General features: G+C 38.1%; 1 long non-coding RNA gene across 1 annotated transcript; it reads left to right on the forward strand.

Moving 5' to 3' along the window:
- The first annotated feature begins 3,896 nt into the window (after positions 1–3,896).
- LOC138104557 (uncharacterized) lies at positions 3,897–20,451 on the forward strand. The gene is made up of 3 exons (XR_011148113.1): positions 3,897–4,190; positions 18,333–18,555; positions 20,379–20,451. It is a non-coding gene; the product is annotated as an uncharacterized lncRNA (long non-coding RNA).
- Positions 20,452–24,603: the final 4,152 nt, after the last annotated feature.

The following is a 24,603-nucleotide window of genomic DNA, read 5'->3' on the forward strand; positions in this document are numbered from 1 at the left end:
GCACTCACCAGCACCTGGGGGTGCTGAAGAGTCAAGGCCCAGAGCATTCATGATGGTGGAGAGCTAAAAATTAACCTCCACATGACCAGGCAGAAATTTGGAAAAGCAAAGGCTTAGGATGACACTACGAGGGTTGTACAGGGAAGAGTGGTTCACATTTTTCAGGAACTAGGTTGTCTGTTAGAAGAGAAAGCATTAGATATAGATTTTGTCTAATATAGAACTAAGGATCTAAGGGGAAAAAATTAAAATGAACATTACAGAGAGACCAAAGATGCAGAGAGACACAGTGTGCAGGATTATTCATTCTTTAATGACAAAGATTGAAACCTTTATTCTTAGGCAAAAGAGAGTCAGTAAAATATCCTTGAAAGAAAATGTGTTCAAAACCCAGATAAAAAATTCCTAAATGAAAATCAGTTAAGGGGTAATGTTTTGAAGACATTTTCTCCTGCATAAGAAGTTTGCAAACAGAAAAACCCTGGAGGTTAACCAATTGTTTTAAAGGAATGCTTTTTAGAAGCAGCCCTCCATTTCCATCCTGTCTTTAAATTCTTCCCTAGGCATCCATCATGACTGCTGACAGAATATGTGACTGGAAGCACTATTGCCAAAATCTACAGCTGTAGAAAATGCAGAATACCAGAAAGTTCAATATCATACAAGCATACTTCAAACCAGAATGTAAATAATTGTTAATATGTATAAATCTGTGTGCCTGTAGGTCAGAAAAGTTACTCTAAATTAACGTGATTTTGACCTAGTCATGCCTACTGTGAAATGTCTCATTTGATGCCAGTCCTTCCAAAAAGAGATGTTGAAGAGGGGGACAGAGGCCACTTTTGTGCCACAGCAAGCAGATCACTTTAGGTAGGTTTTCCAGTGCAGTTGGGCTTTTTTGCATTTTCACTTGGTCAAACATTAATAAGGCACTCTTGTGTAAGTTACATAACTCATGTCATAAAATATTTTATTAATATAATTTGTAAGCACAGGGTGTTGGGGTGTATGAGATGGAGCCTCGCCCCTTGTTTGTCAGAGAGGCATAAAAGCCTAACTTTAGTACATGAAGTCAGAATTCCTGTTACTGTCTCACATTTCCAACATATCTTTGTGTTTCCGGGGCTCAGCTTCTTTCTACCCAGCTCAGAACTCTGAAATGTGAAAGGTTCAGAGGTTTGTATTACTCTGTCAGTACTTCCTGAATTATAAAGTAATGGACACAAAAAGAAAGGATTCTTTTTTAAATGGCATGACATTTTTTGTTTATTTGTTAGCTTCTTCATTAGATATTCCATCATAACCTCAAGGTAGCTACACATGACCTCTGAGATAATCTCATTCAGCCAGTTGTGGAACCACCCAGCAATTCAATGACATTTGAAATTTTCAAAAATAGGCTTTATTATTTTCTTACGATTTTTTTCTTACCCAGATTTTTTCCAATCCTAATTTACAGTCAGTTCTTGCATTTCAAAACAGAATTCTCAACTCTTAATTAAGATCAAATGTTTGAAAAGCACATCCAGCAGTTATGGCTGTTCTGTTCCCCACTTCTCAAAGGCAAGTTCTGCTTCAGAATTCAGTAAGACACTGGACTGAGCTGCAGTGATTTTGCTCCTTCTACTGGCTACCTGTGAGCACCATTCACAGCTTACTGACTTCAGTGAGGAGAGTCCAGGGACTTCCATGAGTCTTTCATTAGTTTTAGAAAACTAATTAGAACGATATTCAACAATAACTAATTAGCAACTGATTAGCATTATATTCGACTCTCTTGCATGGTTCTTGTACTTAGTCTTATTTTTGCACACAAAAGTGGCAGTTTCTCATGATGGTAGATGAGTAATACAACAAAAAAATGTATATTTTCTATCATGTAGAATTTATATTAAAGAAGAGACTTAAGAAGAGACTTCTGTGTAGCTGTAATGGTGCTGCATCCAGTTGGCATCAGGTTACTGGTGCTGTCCCACAGGCATCAGTGTTGGGCCCAGTTCTGTTTAATATCTTTACTGATGATCTGGTTGAGGGGATCTAGTCTACCATTAGCAAATTTGTGGGTGACACCAAGTTTGGTCAGAGTGTCGACCTGCTGGAGGGTGGAGGGCTCTGTAGAGGGACCCGGAGAACCTGGATAGATGGACTGAGACAAACAGCAGGAGATTCAACAAGACCAAATGCTTACAGGAGGAGAGGGTGTAGTCAGGTGTGGGTTGGGTTCTTCTTAACCAGCAACAGGACAAGAGGACATGGCCTTAAGCTGTGCCAGGGAAGGTTTAGGTTGGACTTTAGGAAGAAATTCTTCATGGAAAGGTTGTTAGATAACAGAATGCACCACCCAGTTTGGTGGTGGAGTCACCATCCCTGGAGTTATTTAAAGAAAGCCTGGACATGGCACTCAGTGCCATGGTCTGGTTGACAAGATGGTGTTCAGTCATAGGTTGGACTCAGTGATCTCAGAGGTCTTTTCCAACCTGATTCTGTGAATTAAGACAGTCCCATCAGTAAGATTTTTACCAATGTATCTCACTATGCCTTGAATACCTCTACAGGTCTCCAAGAATTCAGTGCATTTGCAGTTCATCCTACAAAGGAGTTAAATCAAGAGTCCTGGACATGATGAAATAGAAAAAGTTAAAAGAAGTGACAAAAAAGCCCTGACTTAGAAAGCAGATAGTAGGATTAAAAACAGATGTATAATGTAACAGTTTTGGACCTCTTTAGGTTCAATGAATCTGCTGAAGCTGCCAGTGTTTCTGTGCTGACTATAGAGGAAGACCAGATGATGAGTTAAAGCAAAGTTACTAACGTTTGACTGGCTAAAATTAGGGTGAGTTAAATGCCACCTACACGCTTATGAAGGAAATGTGAGACAAGCTTATGAATTGTTAAAACTGCAGTCAGTCTAGAGATGGTAAGGTCTTGATGAAAGAAGGGAAAAGCAAGAAGGAACACTTGGGCGATTTATTCAACCACCCTGTCCCAGACAGCCCTGCTGTGCATGATGGGGATGATTCATTCAGTTAGTCCCAATGCCAAGGAAAACAGCTCTATGCAATCTGAAATGAAAATGGGCCGTCATGAAGTTGAGGAACAGCACATTTCCCCAGGGTGGATAATATCCATGCAAAACTACAGAGGCAGAAAGGAGACTTTAAGATATTTGGTAGATTATTCATCATTGTTTCTTTCAGAAGTGAGTTGGATGGCTGCCCTTCAAGTGCTGAAGCAAGAACAATCATATAGTGTGGATATTTGAAAAAATATATCCCAGTAACTTGGACATACAGTCCCACTGGATTTTGCTGAGATCTGAGCGCATACTATTTATTTAATCACACCAGCAGAGGAAAACACAAGTCTACCAAATAATGTAGCAAAAGAGCATTCTTGGCATGATGACCAGGACTGGCCTGTCACTGAGGGAAGAAAGTTGATTGTACAGCTTCGGGGTAGTGACTGTATGAGATGTAAAGGGACAAATAGGAAAGGTGAGGGAGGTATCCTTTCAGCTTTTTACCGGCTAGCACTTGTAGTTCAATGCCTTAGAAAGCCTCGAGCAGCCCAGAGAGGCAGCACAGGCGATCTAGCATTTTAGTAGCTCTAAATCGGTACCTGTATCAGCTGCAGAGCAAATACCATCAGCAGAAGCAAAGAGGGAGAAATACAGCTCCCTGCTCGCTCAATTTCCCACAGTTAGAAGCTTTCAAAAGAAACAGACACAAGAGATGTTCAGAGGAGGAGAGCAGAGCCAAGAGAGGGCAGGGCCGCCCCTTGATCATCTCTTTTATTCGGAGGAGGGGAAAGGGGCGGACTGGGGCGGGCCCGGCGTGAGCGGCCAGTCAGACACTGCTAAAGAGTCTGAGTTACATTTGGTTTTGCCGGCGCTTAGAACAAAGGGGTTCAGAGCACGTGGCAGAGGCAAGTGTCTTGGGGAGCTCAGACAGGCAGCAACAGAGAGGCACAGATTGCTGAGGAATGTTGGAACAGCAGTGGTCTGCCAGTAGAGATTTATACCAGTATACCTGTATTGTGCCACTATACCAATTTTGTTGGTTTATCAATATACCAAGACTCATATGAATACCAGGAGATAAATATATAGATAGATATAGATATAAATAGACATGGATATAGATATACATCAGCAGTAGCACAGAGATTCCCACCTCAGTTCAAAAGTTAAGGTAATCAGCTTAATTGTCTTTGGCATATTACTGTTCCTTCTAAATGCAGAAGTGGAAATGAAACTTTGTCAACAGAAAAGGCTTCCCAGGGGAAGTAGTTATGGCAGCAAGCCTTCCAGGGTTCAAGGAGCATTTGGACAACGCTCTCAGGCACGTGGTGTGATTCTTGGGTTTGCCCTATGCAGGGCCAGGGGTTGGACTTGACAATCCTTGTGGGTATGTTCCAACTCAGCATATTCTGTGATTCTGTGATTCCCATGAATAGCAGGTTTGTTGAACACAAGCTGCTCAAATGGACTTACAACTCGCTCCATGCTTGTGTACAAAATAAACACATACTTGTGTGAGAGCTTGAACTTTACTGTAGAAACTGCTGCAATAAGATTAACTCAATTAGTGGCTATGCAGACTGCTGCAATCTGTGCTGAGCTAAAACACATGTGTCTGGGTGACCTTGGGTCCACACACCTGCAAATCTCTTTGCATTTTATTCAGTGTATTTATTAAGGTTTTATCCTATTTATTTTGATTGGGTGGCATTTGTGTTTGCGCAGAGCCTCATGTATTTTAGAAACAGAAGTAACATATACATAAATGTTTCATTATTATTACTATTACTACTACTTCCAGCATCTGTAAGTTGAGGAATTGGTTTGGAGAATTTTCCCAGATGTTAAGCAGAATTTGTATTGGTGAGCAGTGAGCAGGAGAAAGGGGACAGAACGAAAGTGGTGTGAAAGGAGCAACTGCAGAGGGAAAGGAAAAATCTCAGAACCATCCAAAGAATAGATCTGACGCCTTCTGAATCTGCAACAGACCTCTCTAGAAGAGAGAACCACGATGAAGGAGGGTGTCATTTAGCTCCTGGTTACTACCTTAAATTTTTACTGTCACCAGCCAATCTAAGTCTCATTAACATTGTTAGGGAGAAGGGGGAAATAAGGGCATATATGTCAGATTTAGAGGCTGTTCCTGAAGCTTCCACACATGATTTCTGTTCTGCTGAAATATTATTTCCTCTCACCACATTTGAGATGGTTGTTTCACTTGGAGTCCAGGTCTAAGAGAATGCCTTTTTCTAGCAGTGAGATCAGAAACTGATTTAACTGGAAAAGATGATTGTGACTTAATAACACAGATATAAACCTTTCCATAAAACTCAATTTATGAGATGAAAACACTGTGAAATGAGAAAATTGTGACTAAATATGAAGGAAATGGAGAGGATTATTTAGAGGCATAGCTAATAAGCTGTCTTTCAATGAGCTTTTGGGGCCTGCTCTGGAGTTACTGTCAGAGCCCTTTGGAGACTAAAACTGGAGATTCAGTATTCACTGTAACCTAATCAGAAATTCAGGCACTTTTCTTGAACCTGGGCAGGCAGTTTAGCAGTTTTCTAAAAGGAGGGGGGTTTTGTCCCATTGTTTGTTTTTTTTTCTTAGTCAGCTGGTTTCCCTCTGCCCCTCGGCTCCTGAAATTTTCTGATGACCGTGCAAGCAAATCACAGGAGTGGGCCAGGAAGGGATTCACAAATGTAACTCATCTTGCATATGTCATTAATTTGAATGTTATAACTTATGTGTTCATGACATTTAGATCCTTTGCTTGGTGATGGCCACTGGTTGTTGATTTACTGAAGCTTTGAGCCTTCTCCCAGTGGGGTGGTGTTTGCACCATGTTCTTCTCTGACCAAATCACACAGTAATGCTTTTGTTAGTTCTGACTTCAAAACCTATATCTGCCTTTCTTAAAACCATTCATTCTTTTAAATGATTTTTCCTTTGAGACAAAGCAAAGGAAAATTTATTAACATTAAACTCTATTAACATCCTCTCATTTAGTTTGCATGGAAAGCCACTTAAAAACTCCCCAAATCTCTGTCAAGAAAGTAACTTAAAAAGTACAGGTAACTACTTCCTTCTTACACCTAATTCCTTCTCTTCTTACCAGAAATTCTCTAAAAAATGTAATACACTCTGACAAAAACTGAAATTTGAGTTTTCTTTTCAAGTAGAGAAATGGATAATGCAAGAAACAGAGAAAACTAAGTTGAATTTAGTAGGATTTCTCCATATCTTTTCAATCAGCATTTATTTATACTTGGGAAACCACTTCCCTTTTGAATGCTTCCCTAACATTAAGGCCAGAAACTTTCATCAACATTTTACAAGCATGACTGAAGCTAAACAGCATACTTATACTGGATGGCATCAACCCAGTTATAACTTCAAGGAGATAAGTATTGCAGCTGAATGTGTTGATGCAAAATTGTGGTGAAAGGAGAAATAATTCGATATTCTGCTCAGAGATATATAAAAAAATGTGACCAGGTTAGTGCTTTAATTCAGAGCTGGATGTTCCCAAAGAGTTTGGGGGACTGTTTGGTATTTTGAATGTCTGCCATGAAATGTCTGGCATTGATTTGGGGAAGAAGATTTTATACAAAGTTATTCCTCTGCAAACCTTGAGTCATTTGGGTTATGATTTTTATATAAGAGCAAATATGCAGGGTCAAGATTAAACATTTATGTAGTCCCGTGTCCTGTCTCTGACATGTCAGCCAGCTGCCATGGCGGGGGAGGACATGGTATGAACAGGGGAAAGATATAGTGACACTTGGCAATTATGGTCCTCAAGCTTCCAGGGATATCTCCCAGCTCCAGGACTTTCTCTGCCAGAAATTGTAACCTTGTGGTTTTGGGAACATTACAGGAACATGTCCAAAATTTATAATGAAGGAATCCAGCTTTTTTTTTTTTTCCCCATTTATTTCCTTTTTTTTTTTAAATATATTTCACAATCCCTCAAACTATTGGAAATATGCACACAATTTTTTCATAATTGATCATGGAAAGCATAGATATTCTTCTCCTGTGACTTATGATATGTCACAGGAATGCACTCCCTTGCAAATCTCTGTAATTTCAGGTTTTTAGCAGAAGCTGAAGTACTTCAAATATATATATATATATATATATATATATATATATATACATAAAAGAATGTGTTGTTTGGAACAGTGCCCACCTTACTGCAAGCAGGAATTATTACAAATCTCACCGTAAAAATTGTTCTTCTGAGGATTTTTTTCCTTCATTTGTAATAAGAACCAGGTACTTTGTACTGTTCTTAGATAGTTAATACTTAAAGAACAAAGTTTACTCTTACTCTAATAAGAATTTCACATTAGATTAAATTAAGATAAGAATAGATAATAAAGGGATCAAACTTTATACCAAGGTATTATTCTACTGTTATTTATGTAGAATAATCAATTACATACACACACACACACACACACACATATATATATATATATTTATAGACAAACACTGTGGATATGAGGCCACTATGATGAAAGGATGTAGGTAGTATAGATGCATATATCGGACATAGTTATGTTTTTTCCTCATGTTGACATGCAAATTATTGTAGGACCTGGCTTTCCAAACAGATGGGAGTCAAAATTCCTGCCAGGTTCCTGACTCTTATATTCTGGAAGCCAAATCCCCAGAGTCCTCAGACCTCCCTCCAGATGCAGAGTGTAACTGTCAGCCAGATAAACATGCATTATTAGAAGGTTTTTGCTGTTATATCTAGGTATAATTTTGCATTTTATATGTAATTAGTCTGTAAAATGGATACACAGGAAGGACCACAGAAAGAAATTTGCCATGGCTGTTCCTCTGGCTTTGAGAAGTGGTGGCACACCATGACTCACATCCACATTCCCCTGAGGAAAAAGATCTTCTGGACACTGTCTAAGCATTGTACAGAGAAGGCACAGACCAAAACTAAGCCAAAGCCTGGCTGAGCACACTACAGAGAGGAGGGGGTACAAGGCCCTGAGCCCTGATTGTGCACCACTACAGAATTTATGGGCTTTTCTGACAGGCAGTAGCAACTCAGACTCCTGTGGTTCCTGACAATGTTATTAGAAAGAGCTGTAGGTGAAGATCAGAAATAATTTATTTATGTAATAATCACCCCTACTGGAAGGCTTGGGTGTGCAAGGGCAGCAAGACCATTGTTTGAATTCATGCAGTTTAAGAAAGTCATTTCACAGCTAACCTTGGAAAATAGTGTGGACCTTGTCGTCACTTTGTTTTCTTTTAGTATAGAAGTGGGTGGCTATATTTGTTGTGGAAAGCTTGTAAAAGTAAACAGTGCAATTATTTTAATCTCTTAATATGTTTGGAATTACAGCTCATGGCTGTTCAAAACACTCTGGCCACTGGGGTTTGCATAACACATATGCCATAGAGTCAGCAAATGTCTACCATATGAGCAACAAATACAGAATGATAAAATAAATTCAAAAGAAGACCTTTCCAACCCTGGATACCCAGGAGATAAGGGAAGGAAAAGTGACAGCTGTCTTCAGCAAGAGAAAATCTATTCAAATCTTGTTTTTCAAAGGATTCCTCTAAGTAAGGAAGATTTATTTTACCATGGGCATGCCAGAAATGCCATGATGTTAGGAAAAATATTAGAAGAGTTATCTGAGACCCAAAACTCCACCATACCATGAGTCAATTATTAAAAAACAAATAAATGGATACTTCAGTCCTCAAGTACACAAAGTAAAGTAGAAGTAGGAAAGTTTTTGTCACATTTTCTCCTTTTGTCTAGGATATATTAATTTTCTATATTAATCAGCAAAATAGATTAGAGTCAGATCATGACAACCATATTCACATTGCATAATGATTTACTCATTCCCATACAGATTACTGGGAGTACTTGTGGATTAAAAACGCCATTCACAGGAGGTTAGGTATGATAATTTTACTAGTTGTGATTAGAAAAGAGCAATACTTTATAAGGCAAAGCACCCTGCTGGTGGTTTTTGTTAAAATGAGATATATCCTAAGACATTCCACTTGTTTATTATATGGGATGTGGCAAAAATACTGGAGTTATGAGAGCCTTTCTCCTCAATGTCTTAGCTCAGAGCTAGGATTGCTGCAGACTTTCAGTTCAATAGGGAGGATTCAGTAAAACATTACTTAAAAGAAAGGCGTGTGGTTAGGTTAAGATGATAAATATGGCAACTTGTTCACAGACATAAAGTGAAACTAGCATTTTTTTAAGATAGTGTTTCTCCATGAGAATAAACTCACCTCCTAAAACACAGTTTATGTGCACTGTATCTTTGAACACATATGTGGAGTTGGACCCCATCAAATGCTCGTTTCTGGTCTCTGGATATATTATCTAAAAGGTTTGATATCACTCCCTAATCTGCTCTTAGTCCCTTGGTCAGTCATCTTGCACAGATAAAAGTGCTTCAGTGCTATTTTTCAGTATCAACACACTTTTTTATTAAATTCCATTGAAACTTTCTCTTCTCTGCTAGAAATCAGCTTTGTGATTTAATAGAACATCAATTAAAAAAAAAAATAGCTAGACAGATTTCTCAGCTTCACCACAAAAAAATCCATGAAAAATTTTAACACCTACAAAGATGGAAGAAAGTTAACACAAAACAAAAGAGGCAGTTACAACTTTTGTGTAAAAAATAATTTCCCAGAAAGTACCACAAGAATTTTCAAAAGCCGTCAGGATTTTCCTCCTATTGATCATAATTACTGTGTTCAGAAAGCACAAAGAGTAAACTGAACATCACATCAAGCACTGAGCAAGTAGCCTCCAAGGAAGGCTAAAGACAGATCACCTTCTATAAATTTACAACACAGCACGAGAGTACAAATTCCAGAAAGAAGTTGTTGAAGTACAGCATTAAACTCCTTTATAAATCATTTTTAGTGCAGGTAATTAAGCAGAGGCAAAAGCCATAGCAATTTGGGTTAGATTTGGAACTGTATTTTACAATCTGTTGTGTAATTCCTTAGTCTACATGAAAAATTTCTGCTTGAAATTTATATTCCAAGTGAGAATAATATAGTCCATAAGTGAAAAATAGCAGGAATAACTTGATGAATGGAAGCAAAGATATGATTGTTCTCCCTGAAGTTTAGGATAAAGTTTGAAAGAGTAAATGTGAACAAAAATATCTTTTTTTTTTTTTACTCTAACACAGCAAGAATCATGAATTGCAAATGGCTGAAAAATATCATATTGCATATGATACTGGTTTAAAATAGTGCTTGATTAATTCAGTAGCACACAGCCTCAGTCTCTTTAAGCAGTATAGACTTAGTAAATCATTCTCAAGGAAAGAAAAGCTGAGATTCAAAGAAAGCAGTGACTAAGCTAATGAAAACATATGACTGCAAGAAAGCTTTCTCAAAATAAGTGTTCATTTCATTTAAATTTGAACAATCAAACTATTAGAGATTATCAGATGTCTGTGGTTTTTTACCCTGCTTGCCCTTGTAGGAACTGAATGTGTGTTAGAAAGTTTGCTAGTCAGCTCAGTGGGGTCTTGTTTGGGAAGAGAAAGTAGAAATACAAAGAGGAAAGATTTTTATAATTTGTTTAGGACATGTCTTTTGGCTGTTCTGAAGGATTTCAATATAACATGACAAGATCAAATTACAAAGGAAGAATTAATCACTATCAGATCTAGAGAGTATAAAAATCTGTGTTTTACCAATTAATTAAAAAGGAAAAAATTATGAGATTGAGCAGAAGGTAATAAAACTATTCAAAGATTATGAAGGCTGTACCTAAAGATGTGTCAAGTATGTCTTGAATTTAATCTAACAAAGTTATTCTAATATTAACTCATTTCAGCCTAGTGTTTTTAAACTGAATCTAGAATATTGTTTTGCATTAATGGCATTTATAGTAAACTGGAAAAAACCCCAATGCCATTCCCATCTGGAATATCCCACCTGAGCAAGCCATGCTGTGGCTTGTTTGCATTCTCTCTGGGCTGAGTTATCCGTGAGGGGACATTTCTGCATGTGAACAACTTGAGGAAGCAGGAGTTGGGATGCACCTAACAAACACATTTTCAGCTGAAGCTGGAAGTGGTGTAAGGCTTTAGAAATTCATCTACTAAAAAACACTGAACAGCAGAGTTTTACCTTAATGGTTGAACTCCACTTCTGTAATGGGACCTGGGTTTGCAATGGTGTCTTTCTAAAGATGGAGGTCATGTGGGGCCAAAAGGGAAAGGAGGAGCCCAAACACATTGGGGACTTGATGCAAATTCTGACACCAATAGACAAAGTCAACAGCAAGGTTCCCTGTGGTTTCAGTGGCCTCCAGGTGTATATCTGAACTTTTGCAGGCCTAGCAGGACCAAGCCAAAGCTCTTGAGTTTCAGTTATGATTCATCTGGCAAAAGCTGCTGTTAAATCTATTCAACAACTAAAATGAGACGTTGCTAAAATCTCCTTGGCAAGTAATTGCTACACTGGAGCTGTCTTTCAGAAACATCCACAACTGCAGTTGGTTAGGATTGGTTCTTACTGCTGTTCACTGGGAGATGAAAAGAGGGGAAGTCTGACTGGGGATGAATATTGGAGAAAGCAATTTTAGTCTTTAGAAAGGAAGGAGGTAATTTTAGAAGTTCAGTAGCTTCTGAAATGTACATATATATGTGTGCATACATACACACATACATAGCATGTGTATGTAAATACATATACATACAGAGAGCATGTGTATAAATGCACATATAAATCTACATCTACATATCTAAGAATGTAAAAATATTTTCCCACCTTGTTTCAAGTTCCTTTTCTCTGAACACAAACCATTAAGCACTCTGCAAGTGTGCCAAACGCTGCTTTGAATAAAAAGGGAACCACTGACATTGTTTCCAGCCCGCCAAAATAAACCCACCCCGGCTGCTGAGATGGAGACCAATGGGACATATGTGTGTGATAACCTCATTCCAGACCAATCCAACCACGATACTAAGGTGTAATTTGAATAACAAAAAAGTTTCATTAACTGTAAATCAAAACACATTTTATGCCTGGGAGGCAATTCTGAGCTTTCTCCTTCTTCCTACTCCCTTCCTGTACCCTTCATTACAATATAATCAATTAGGAATGAGATTGAATCAAAACTAGGATGCCAAGAAGCTCTGAACACTGAAGAAAATTTGAAATTGTATAAATCCGCATTCAGTGGATGATTACACATTTCTGGCAGAATTTTGGTAAACCCAGGCAAGGTGTGTTTTCACCAAAGGGTAGCTTTCACGTGGGTGGAATGGCTTTTGCCTGTGACTCAATTAGTAGTAGCTTTCTATGTGACTTCCTGCCCCTTCCTACTTGCAAAGTAATGGGCTATGTCTTTAATCTCCTGCATAATGGTTTATGCTACAACATTTAATGCATATTTGCAGTTAGCCAGAACGCCACGGTCAGCAATCACAATTGGGCTGGAAAGCAACAATGAATTAAGCTGTGATAAATTAATCACTTGGAAACTTGTGAACATGTCCTGAGGAACTTATGGTTGCCCCTTAGCAGAATATTTGTTCCACTCTATCATTTTAATGGCTTTAGCCTCTCAGCACTACCGTGACAAAAGCAAATTCCCTTGTCTTCCTTTCTTTTTTTTCTAAAAAGGAGATTTAAGTCACAGAGAGGAATGGTCACATAGGATGCATATGTCTGAAAAGGAAATTAAGGCTTAATCTTCTCAATATTATGTGGATTCATTAATTGCTGGACAATTCTTCCTCTTGGGTTATTTTCAGCCATAAGTTTTTAGGCATTTGGGTGGATGAAGAGGGCAAGGAGTCATATTAACATTAGGAATAAAGAAGACCAGATTCAGATAAAATAAGAATTGGCTGAAATCCTTCCTCAAACCTCAAAGCCCTTCTGAGGTTTGAAAAAGTTTAGTACACTCCTTTTATTTGCTTCATCTGCTTCAACTGCACTTCCTGATACTGGAGTGGGGAACAGAACAGTGCAAATACCACTGAAAAGCTGAGGTTTGACTATGTTTTGCCAAGTGTACACTCCCTCAGTGTTTTTGTTGAGGATGCTTTTCAAGATTGTTTTTATTAGGTTTCTATAAACAGAAAAAACAATACCAGCACAGTACACTCAGATATCACAGATTTCTGAGCATCAGGCCTAAAGAATGCTGTGTTATGTGGACTAAACACAGCTCCCTGGGCTCTGGATTTGCTATCAAGCCCTTTGGGTGCACCCTGGCATTGCTTCAGGAAGGCCCTAGGGAGCCCATGAATGTGACATCACCTACTTAAAATCTTTCATGGTGGCTGTCAAACATATGGAAAAAACTGGGATGGAAAGAAAGGAGGTGCAGATTCACTACCGATGAAATCTTTTTATTTTACTGATGTTCTTTCAAACATAATTTCTGACAGTCACAGAAACACCAGGACCACTTCTGGGATGTCTGAATTAATCATATATTGGTTATACATTTGTCAGATTATTGGAAAAATATTTTTGAAGAGCCCATACATGCATGCATATCTGTATTGTCATCATCAATCTCCCTGAAATCCAGAAATCACAGGAATATCTCCTTGCAATGTTCAAGTGAAATTGTGCTTTATGGCCATAACACCTGGCACCCAAGCAACCTCCTAAACTGTCATGGCAAGTTTTTTTTTCAGTCTTTTGCAATAAATTGTACTCCTTTTATTATGTTGAGGTTTTAAAAAAGTCATGCATGTGTTCAAGATATTCCAGAGTCACCGTGAGCTTTAGGGGTTTTAGCTGCTTTTTTTCACCTCCCCTGCCCACCCTTTAGTATCTATAAATTTGATAATCACAAGTGAGGGTTTGTGATTGAAAGATCCTGGCAATTTTGGGTCTGGATGAAATGAGTTACTGCTATCAGACGACCATCTAGAAACCTCAGCAATTCAATTAGCACTAATTGAAATGGTAATTGATAATGTCAGCTCAATGGCCCCAAAACAAATGAGCCTTAAATCTGAACTGTTCCCTTATCTCCAGTACTTAGATTTATATCCTGGAAATGCTTATTGACACAAAAATGCATTTGTTGGCAAATTCATTGGAATAATTACTGGAAGTGTATCAAATGAAACTGGAAGAAATGTAAAACTGAAGAAGGACTCATTAATGTACAATAAGGCATAACTCTGCCCTGATAGGAGGGAAAGTGAAATGTCCAGATGCTGTTATTTAAAAACAGGATTCATTTTCCCTAATTTTAGATGTTTATAACATAAACTTCTACTTCTTAGCTAAGGTTTTAATTCAGGGGTCTAGTAAATGGCACCTAGAGCCATTTCTGTTGACCCATGAAATCCTGTCTGATGCCCAGCTCCTGCTCCAGAAAGTCACAGATTTTCTGGGAGTACTATGTCATTTTTTCCAGCTCCAGATGCATTTTTGGGATGCTACAGAGCACCTCAAATGGCAGTGGGTACCAAAGTTGAAGCAAATGAATCATGCCTGTGGTGCTTACACTCTTTTTAGGGGAGCAGAGACCTTTATTCAAGGAACCAATGTCACAGTCTCTGGCTATGATGGTGAGAGGCTGCCCACATGTAGATCAGCAGTGTAGTTTGAGATGCCTTAGGACTGGCCTAAGTACAGGTCACCCATAATTCACATCCCTCAGCAAATACCACAGACAACCCAGGGCTCCTCAAATGGCACAGGATACCTACATGTGGGACAGCTGAAATGAGCCCATATATCTCTGAATTTGGAGCTATATCTCACATTTAATGTTAGGGGAAGTTAATCCTGTCATTTATGTCCCTACTTAGGAGTATCTCCTGGGTGTATTGTGTGATTCAATACCGGGAATCCATGCAAAAGAGAAGAAGGCATCAGTTTTCTGTACTGTGGACACAGCACTCCCACTGAGCTTTGAAACTGAGGATGTGGAAATGAGAATGGAACTAATACGTGGGGATCTCAGTAGTTTAAGTTTCTAACCTTAACCTCTAACCTTCTCTTAGTGGGTTATTTAAGCAGCTGACCTGGCTGGATTATTGACATAAATCTGTCTTTGAAATAACCATCCTGAGCTGTGTCTATACTGAGATATCATGGTAAACTTATACACTCAGAACAAATATGTAAGGAACAGAGAACAGAGGGTCAAATCCCTAGCTGAAGGAAATTCAGCAAGTATCTGGCTAAGCATAAGTCCTTGTAATGGAAAACTGTAGCAGAAAATCTGTTTCCACAGTTACTGAAGGGATGTATGTACACATGACACCTGGTGTGCTCTAGAGGGAAGCCATAGGACAAATGACTTTCCTAAACTTGTAATTTATTGAGACTGTGGTCCAGAAAGACACTTAAGACACTTGCATCTGAGTATCTTTCATCATTGCTGTGGAAAGGAATAGGCCTGCAATCATGCAAGAGTTTAAACATCTTATTTTAGTTTGTCAGAAAACTACTTTGGCTGGCTGATCTATTAAGCTGCTCTACCCAGCTGGAAAACACTGTGCACTTTCATGTCCTATATTATTCCACCACTCTGTTTATTTTGCCCATTAATGAAAATGCTTTCAGAGTGGATTAGATATAATCAAAATATTATGATCTCCCCACCTTCAAGGTTTGGCAGAACATAAAGCACAGGCCAATGCAGCTGACCAGCCAAGGAACAGATTATCTGTGAGAGATAGAGAGTGTCATGTTGCTGTTGCAAAACAATCCCCTGCATGTGTGAGTGGCTGGAGGGAATGCATTAGAGAAATAAACTTGCAAAGAAAATAGGATATATTTGTAAGCACAGAATGTCCATCTGAGTTACACAACCTAACCACTGCCTATGAATACCACTTGAAAACCTGCTAGTATGCACCAAATAAACTCTAAAATGAGGGTTTAATGACAAGATGACAACTCATTTCCTAAATGACTCAAACTTCAGAGAATATCAGAGGTTGCCAAAGGTGACTATCTATGAATGAACAAAAACGTGTGTTAAAATTTTTGGAAATGGTAGCAACTTCAGACATAAAATTTATTTTGACCTAATGCTCCCATGAGCAGTTAACAGTTCCATATTTCCCACATAACAACAGATAAGACTTTTCTAGTGGATGTAAACTGCAAGCTTACAGAGTGTAATGTTTGTATTATGGATCATTATAATGATCAAATCATTATAACACACTGAAGGCATCTAAATATGAGCAATGCCTTATAAAAATAAATGAGAACAGAGTGGATATTCATATAGTTCCTTCTCCAGAGGCAAACAGGATTAAGTAACTTAATGAATGATGATGAAAAGACAAAGCACTGCAGTAAACTCAGTCCTGCTGTAAATGCACACAATCCCATTGACAACTGAATCTGTTCTTGTCCAAAGCCGTATTTAGGATGGAAGGTTTCCATCCCCATGGTGCATTCATTACTTCTGTCTCACACTAAAGCAGCTCCATTGCTTTCACTAAATGGAGCATGTCATTTTCTTAAATAAGTGCCTGGCCATAAAAAACTCCAGCATATATAGAACACTGGTTGAGAAAAACAGCTTCCTATTCTGATTCGTGCCTTTGATTTCACAAGTCCTATTTCTATCAGCAATCACATTTACAGCACATTCGTTTTAATTCCCCAAAGCACTGCATTTATATGAGTGAGCAAACTAATGTATCAAAACAGAGAGTCCTGATGTGCCTCCACAGTTAAACTGATGTAAAACACTTGACCTCAGCTCTCGAGAAAGTACAGCAGGTACATTGCAGGCTCAGACAGCAAAAGTGGAAATGTGAAGGTCTTGCTATCAATCCAAGTATTTTGGGACTTATCTTTCCCAGGGATTTCTCTCCTGGAGCTGTGACACAGAATCCAGTCTCTCTCCAAGTTTCTAGAAATGCCAAGCCTCAGGTACCAGAGTTCCTACAACAGTTCAGGGTTACAAGAAAAAAGTGACCACAGACTTCACGGACACATTGCTGGGTTCTCATTCCCCAGCTATCAACACCTTTTTTTTCTTTTGCATACTGAAGTTCCTGCCTGGAACATTTGCTTGGATTTCCTTTCTACAAAATGTTTGAGCACAAACAAGAAGTTGCTACAACACCGAAGTTTCTGGGGGATTGGGACATTTGCTGTGTTCAGTATAAATTGAGAATATAAAATTTTCTGATGGGTCAAAATAAAGTCAAGTGTTTTGTTTAGTTATAAAACCATGTTGCCATGACTACATAGTTTTCATTATAGATATGATTACATCAGCATCATGGTTTATCACTAATTGTCAGATCATGATATAACTGTTATTTCCTGCTGGCGACTAGGAATTTTGAAAGTATGTCTATCTCTTTCTTTGTGTACAAAGAAGTTTCATTAACGTCAGAAGCACTTGTGTAAGATATATGGGGAGGAAATCCATTCAGTCTGGGTGTAAGAAGGAGAGAGTGTTGAGCAGATTTCTAGAAATGATTGAATGTTTGCAGCAGATTTCATAAGCCACAGTGGGTTCCTCCAAAAGATGTCACTTTACTCCTCAGGAACAAGTTGCCTACCCCTATACAGGTGTGCATTAAACTGATGTGGAAGGAACTGAGGTTTCTCCATGCATTTTAGAAAGTACTCGATTAGAAGTATGATCCATTTCTGCTCTGATCTCACAGAATGCAGAAATACCAATATGAGTAGTAATGGGTACAAATCCAAATGACTTGCTCAAAACGGTGCATATTGAATAAAACTTAACCTTACTGCTCTGTGCATCTTTACCCAGTCTCTTCTGGGATGGAATTACTGTGTTTGCTTCATGGATGCACTAGAAAGGCATTCAGATAAATGGGCATACCTTAATGGTTGCATGATGAAGTGTACGCAAAATAAAAAATATAACCTTTGTTACTGTTAATCCTGCATTTAACTGAATTAACTGAAGCATGGAACCAGGGTTAGGAGAGGAGTGTATAGCAAAAAAGACAATATATATGCATTTAAATGAGGGGAAAGGTGGAAATGTATGGTTAATAAAGACAATGGGTCATTCCTTGCTCTCCAATACAAAATAAATAAAACAACTCTATTTTCTTTCCAACAAATCAATCAAACCACTGCATGAGTACAGTGACATCCTATTGATTCTTATGGCTTCCAGAATGAATGTGAAGTTATGTGTGTTTTGCTTGGCAGAATTGAATCTTCCCCTCAAATCCCACCAGCCAGGTCCCAAGACTTATCTTTCTCGGTCAGAACCCCCTGTAAATCATTATTTTTCATTTGAAGGATCTCTCCGAAACCTTTCCTGCTCTTCTCATTCCAGGCATCTGCAGGGATGTTGTGTGTTTTTGGAGCATGAGGAAATGCTGTCTGTTTTCAGCTCCTTTGCTGTCCCCACCCAGAATCCACTAGCATTTTTGAAGAAAAGTTGGAATACTTCCTTCAACACCCTTCTCCTTCTGCCTTTTAACTGCATGGGAATGTGAAGGGAAGCACCAAGACCAAGGGCATGGCTGAAGTGCAGCTCCTGAGTAAGGAAGCAGCAGGTGAGGCTTCTCACTGTTTCCCCACACACTTTGCTGTGTTTACAGTTTGATTCAAGGTTTTGTGGCTCCACCATATCAGACCTGACCTTGAACACAGGCTGCTAAAGCCCTATGAGGAAGGAGAGGGGCTGCTGGCCCTGTGGGTGCACTTGAAGAGTTGACACCTCCTTGACCACGATGCTGTTTACTTGTCTTTAAACTCTTGTTTACTTTTCTTTAAAAATGTCCCTCTTAGAATGTCGCAGAATGGACACTGGCTGACAACAGCTCACATTTTCCCCAGAAGGGACAGGTGAACATTGCTTCTGCACAGTTTAGTGGCTGTGGATCAGCACTATGAGCTCTTCAGGATCTTTTAATGTATCTACAGTGATGTTAAAGAGAAACCGATTTTTTTCTTGGAGTTGTGCTCAGACAACTTAAAATGGCACTTAATACACTCTGCCATCTATTGTGCTATCAGTGCTCAAAAGTCAAGGAATGCAGAATCCCCTTTTTCCCCTGATCTTATACAGTTAGAGCAGAAGGACAGGATCTGTAACTGAACTGCTTATCAGAAGTGATCTGCTTAGTAATAATTTCTGACTGTACTGGACTTCTATGCCATTGGAAATTCTTACTTCCATTTTCATAGATGATTTACACACATCCTTGTGAAAAAAATAGTGGAATTCATTGCTGTAAGTATTAATTTATAAATATTATAATTGAAAAAACTAATACAATTATCACATGAATAGGAAACAAAGGCCATCCTGGATCCATAAAGTCTTCCAATTTCTACATTCTTGTGCTTTAATCAACATTTATGCAAAAAAAAAAAAATTATATCTACCTACTGGTTACACACTTAGCAGTCTATCTTTCTTAAAACATTTACATCCAGTTCAGTAGCAAATAAATGTTAAAACCATCAACATTGCTTTTATGAACTGTGGTCATGCTCCTGACTTCTCTGCTCAGCTTCATCCATGTGTAGAAAGAAACAATACAGAAAGGGACTTGTTAATGTTATTGCCCTGTCACTGATGAATGTTACAATAAAATAAGGGTTAAGGAAAAGGACTCTTTGCAGTAATGTTGGTTAAGTGTTTGTGGGATGGCAGGAGAGTTGGTGAGATAGTTCTGGCAGAGAAACTCTTGGGCCTCTCTCTAAAATTTAGTTTAGTAGTTGCTCCACTTGAGTGGATCTTTTAGTGCCTTAAAATATTTGGTGTCACAATACATTTATTTCAACTACATTTATTGCATCCAAACATTTCTTTTTAGTCACATTGGAAAAATGAAATTGCTGGAAGTCTTCTGTATGCTCATTTCTTCTTCCAATTTCTCATTTGCTTGAGGCAAATGATTTTCCGAGAACCTCGTATGTGATTAAAGATGCAATAATTCTTCCCAGAAAAAGCAATAATAACCTCCAGCAGTATCACATTCCCACTTCTTAATTAAGGTTCTATGCTTTTGTTATTTGTTGACAGCAACCAGCATGCACATACTTCTGCATAATTATACCACAGGTTCATTAGGATCCATGCACATGTATCTGTTTGCCATTCAGATCTCACATCCATCCAAGCCTGACAAATCATGTCAATGAAAATAAAACTAGTCTTAAAAAATGAAATCTAGTAAGATATGGGTAAAAGCAATTGAACATTTTAGGGGAATTGGACTTTATGGAGATAATTTTTCTACACTACAGAACACAAATGTTCCTAATATAGATTTGGGAAATGTACAGTAACAGCTGAGGTATAAATTGTTATATAGACAAGGTTGAAATTCTGATATTTCTCAATGTGACTTGCAGTTATTTTTCACAGGGTAACCTTGGATGTCACACTGGGATTTAACATGCCTTTTTAACAGAAAAATTTCTGCAATCAACAAAAAAACCCAAAAGTGTGAAGTTTAATGACTGTGGCCTAGAGTTCATGAGAGACTTTACAGTGATGCCTCATTTAAAATGTCCTGTGCAGCTGCATCTGTCAGGGCACATCTTTAACAAAAATCTCTAGAGACTCTTAGGACCAGATAGATTTTGCATCTGTTTAAACATTTAGCTGAGACATTTAAGAAAGGAGTTTGGTTATTGTAGACTCTTCATTAGAGTTAATGAGGACAGATTAAGACCTGCAGAGGGAGAATTAGTTGTTAAGTAGATTGAAAAAACCCTGGGAAGTACATGGAGCTGAAGCACTCTCTGAGATGCACAACTTCCTCTTGACTGTTGACTGGCACCTGAAGTGGAGAGGAAGGAATCCAGCCTCCAGAGAACTACTTCTGCCTAAGCATCCTCCCCAGTGTAAATATTTCAGTGATTGTGTCAATTCTGAGTTCTGTTTATGCTCTTAGGCAAGCAGCAGCTTGGATCCTGCTCCCTCCCTGGTCTGGAAAACTGCAACTCATTTCTCTGAAAAGTGACCTGAGCACCCATAACTCAGATTGCAGTCACTATTTGCTCCTTCTGCTGAGAATATATCACTGTGCAGACACGAACGCAGAAAGAAGAAAAAAAACCCAAAAACCCAAAAAGATGACTGCCTTTAGCTGAGGTACAGCAGCATTAATCTGTACTGGGCTGGGGACAATGCCTTGGAGCTAAATCCAGGAGTTTCAACACCCAACTGCTGATGTTTCACACCTGTTTCCTTTATGGGTCTGCTACGTAAATATCCAGTTGGGACTGGATATTTACTTGGTGCAGGAATTATTGGGAAAAAATCACCTAAGTCTTGACACATCAAGGACAATGATGAAAAAAAGCCATGTAAAATACCTTTGGACATAACTCTTAGGTGTATGATAGCTCAATGTGATGGATTAATCTGAATTCAGCCAGTGAGTTGGGAAAATATCTTCAAATTAATCTTCTTTGTATTCTTATGTGATTGTCTTGTTCAAAGAAAAAAATCTTAGTAAGTTGAATTTTATAGGGTTCTTTTATTATTCGAATTTCAGCAACATTTATAAAAAAAAGGGAAAAACATGGTAGATAAATTTCAGCAGTACTATGTGAGGTCCCATTCCCAAATTACAAAGAAATGTTCGTTCAGAGTAGGATCTTGAAATGTAACTTGTTATAAACTTCCCGGAAAAAGAATGGAGCAGAAGAGATTTCCATTTAAGGGCTTTCCAGGATATGCCAGCTGCTATTAGCTATCTGCACTGAACAGCTACAGAATGCTAGAGTAAAGCCTTTAAGTATGATCCTAATTTAATTTAACTTTCTGATATTTATTAAATGTTGCTCTGTTACTGAAATCAGAATTTTTCAGTTAACACATCTTTTTCAATCTCAAAGCCTTTTTTGATGAAGCTGATTCTGAATAATGTTTCTGCTCCTAAGACAGCTCTCATTTAGGGCAGTGATTTTTAAGAGCAGGAAACTGGAACACTTTCAAAGCATTCAGAGCACTTTCACAGATTCCCCAGGGTTTCTGAGAAATGTCTTGACTGGTTGAATGAACTACTCTGAGTGCTGGTAATTCGTGGATCTAAAGAGAAGGCTGTAAGGTAGTAGCTAATATTAGCCAAGAAAGCTCTGTGGTATCCTTATGTTTGAACCATGAGAGTCCCAAGAGAGTTCATAACATCTGCCTAGAACTCTAACAAGGTTAACTCTACTCAATGCTCACTCAGTTTTTGTAAAATAAATCATGACATAATAGTAAATTAAGTAGTCCACCTCCACAGCTTTATGTGCAAATCACCGAGTTCAGCTATAAAACTATCATCTATTTCCAGATACTTAACATTTATTTTTCCTTCCATAATCAAGAATTACAATCATCATAAATAAAGCTCAGTTTACTCTGCTGTTATTCCATGGCATCCCAGTGATGTGAAACACGAGCAAGCAAGGTTTTATTGTCAGATACAAATGTCCAACATCCCTTTAAACATCTCTGTGTACATGCACTTCCTGTGGGTTGTATAAACCCATCTAGTAAAACTGCTGCTATAATGAGACTGAAGTGTAAAACTCAACAGAAAACATATTTTTATTGAAGTGAAATGGAACTCATGTCTGATTATGCTGTCTTTTTAAAAAAATCATCACTATGATATGCTCTGGGGAATCTCTGCAAGGCTTTCCAGTCTATACAAAAATAAGCTATTGAAGTAAGAATAATAAACAGTTAATTAACTGGTCCTTCTGCATGGCAGCTACTGGATACTGAAATAATATGGAATTTTCACAAGTCATATTGTCAATTTTACTGGTTTTGGAGGTTTTTTGTTGGTTTTTTTGTGTGTGCTATTTTGTGTTTTCTTTTTCTTTAAGGCAAGCACTGTGAATTTAAAAAAAAAAAAAAATTGGTAAGAGCAAAGCACAGATGCTTTATGGGCAGCTCATTGTCCATAGTGTTTTATTCATGCTTGGTTCACAGAATTACCCAGTAACTATTTCCCTCAATATTTTTTAGATGAGTAAGAAATCATTAAATGGATTTCAGAAGAGTGTTCATAGTAGTTTTGGGGGTTTTGTTAAGTTTTTCAAGCCACCATTCATATGACAATTTCTCTAGGACAGTTTTTGAAGACAAAAGACTTAGAAAAAAAAGGTTTTAATTGCTTATGAACAGTGCTAGAACCAGGGGTGCACTCTTTTTAAACCATGCTGAGATTCAGATTGAGCTTGTCAAGTTTCAGCACTAAAATTTATGTATGCAGCCTCAGTCAGCGGGGCATGCTCATTCCATAGTGCAGGGAAATAAATGGAGAACTCCACTGGGGCATTTGTCTTGTGTATTCTCAAAACCTGTCTTCAGACAGTTCAAATAATCTCTTAGCAGTGCCTGTATCTTTGGACTGATGAAAAAGCAAGCTTTGGTGGTTAATTTAGTCCAGAAACCTATTTTAAGCCACAAAAGTACTGCCAAAATGAATCCCACCCTGAATGAGAAAAGAGAGATTTCTAAGTGTCTTTGTGTATTTCTGTTCAGAAGTTTCAATATTTTATGCATCAGTTAGATATTCCTGAAGACTCTGGACTGCAGACAGTAACATGCTCAGTTCTGAGTGGATGTGTGCTCCCATCTTTTGGGACATAATTCTGAAAATCAAAACCCATGCACAGGTACGAGGTGCACTTACCTCAAGCATCTCAGTTAAGCCAAAATTATGTGTGACTTCATGCTTAGACTCACAGAACAACAGAATTTTGAATTTCATAAGATTGGACCTCTGGAGATTCTCATGCCTACCCCCCTGCTTAAAGCAGGGATAAATAGAGCAGGTTGTGCAAGGTTGTGTCCAGTCCAATTTTAAGTGTGTCCAAGAGTGAAGACTCTATAGCCTGCCTCTCTGGGAAACCTTAAATATCTATAGTTTTGTTTTACATGTTCTTTAATTTTATTATTTTAATGCAATTTTGTAGGAATAACTACTTGTTTGGTAATTATATTCAGAGAGATGGCTGCAGCTACTGCAGATGTATCAAAATTAGTTTTAAACTCTGCTTTGGGTTTTGGTAATAAAGCACTAGCAACAGAAAGTGTGCCTTTGAAATGAAATAATTTTACTTTTATTTGACTTTTGCAATCCTGACCTCTCTTCCTGTGATACAGAAGCAAGGTTCATCAATATAGTAGGTACTGAAAATGTATTAGAAATATTTTTATTCTTACAGAGTTCAGTCGCTAATGAAAATGCTGCAAAAATTGTGAGGGGTATTGTTATGTTTTGAGAGCTAAATATTGCATGTATTGCTTTTTTGTAGTCATGGACTTTTTTGAGAAGAGCACACTGCATTGGTGAACTGTCTGAGATGTTAGAAGACAAACTGTCCTAAGACAAAAGAGTAAAAATGACATATGTAAAATGAAAAGCAAAAAAGAAAGTGCATTAAAGACAATATGAGAGAGAAAAAGCATGATTAATCTAATGGAGTGACAACAGGTATCCACTTGTGATCTAGCAGAGCTGAGCTGCCTTTGCAGACAGAGTAGAGAATAAGGCATTTCTAAAGCTCAGTTCAGTCTAAAGCAAATAACTGGAAGCATTCAGACAAATTATGTTACAATTTCTCCCCACTGACTGCAA

The sequence above is a fragment of the Aphelocoma coerulescens genome, chromosome 1A (assembly GCF_041296385.1).
Source record: "Aphelocoma coerulescens isolate FSJ_1873_10779 chromosome 1A, UR_Acoe_1.0, whole genome shotgun sequence".
NCBI lineage: Eukaryota > Metazoa > Chordata > Aves > Passeriformes > Corvidae > Aphelocoma > Aphelocoma coerulescens.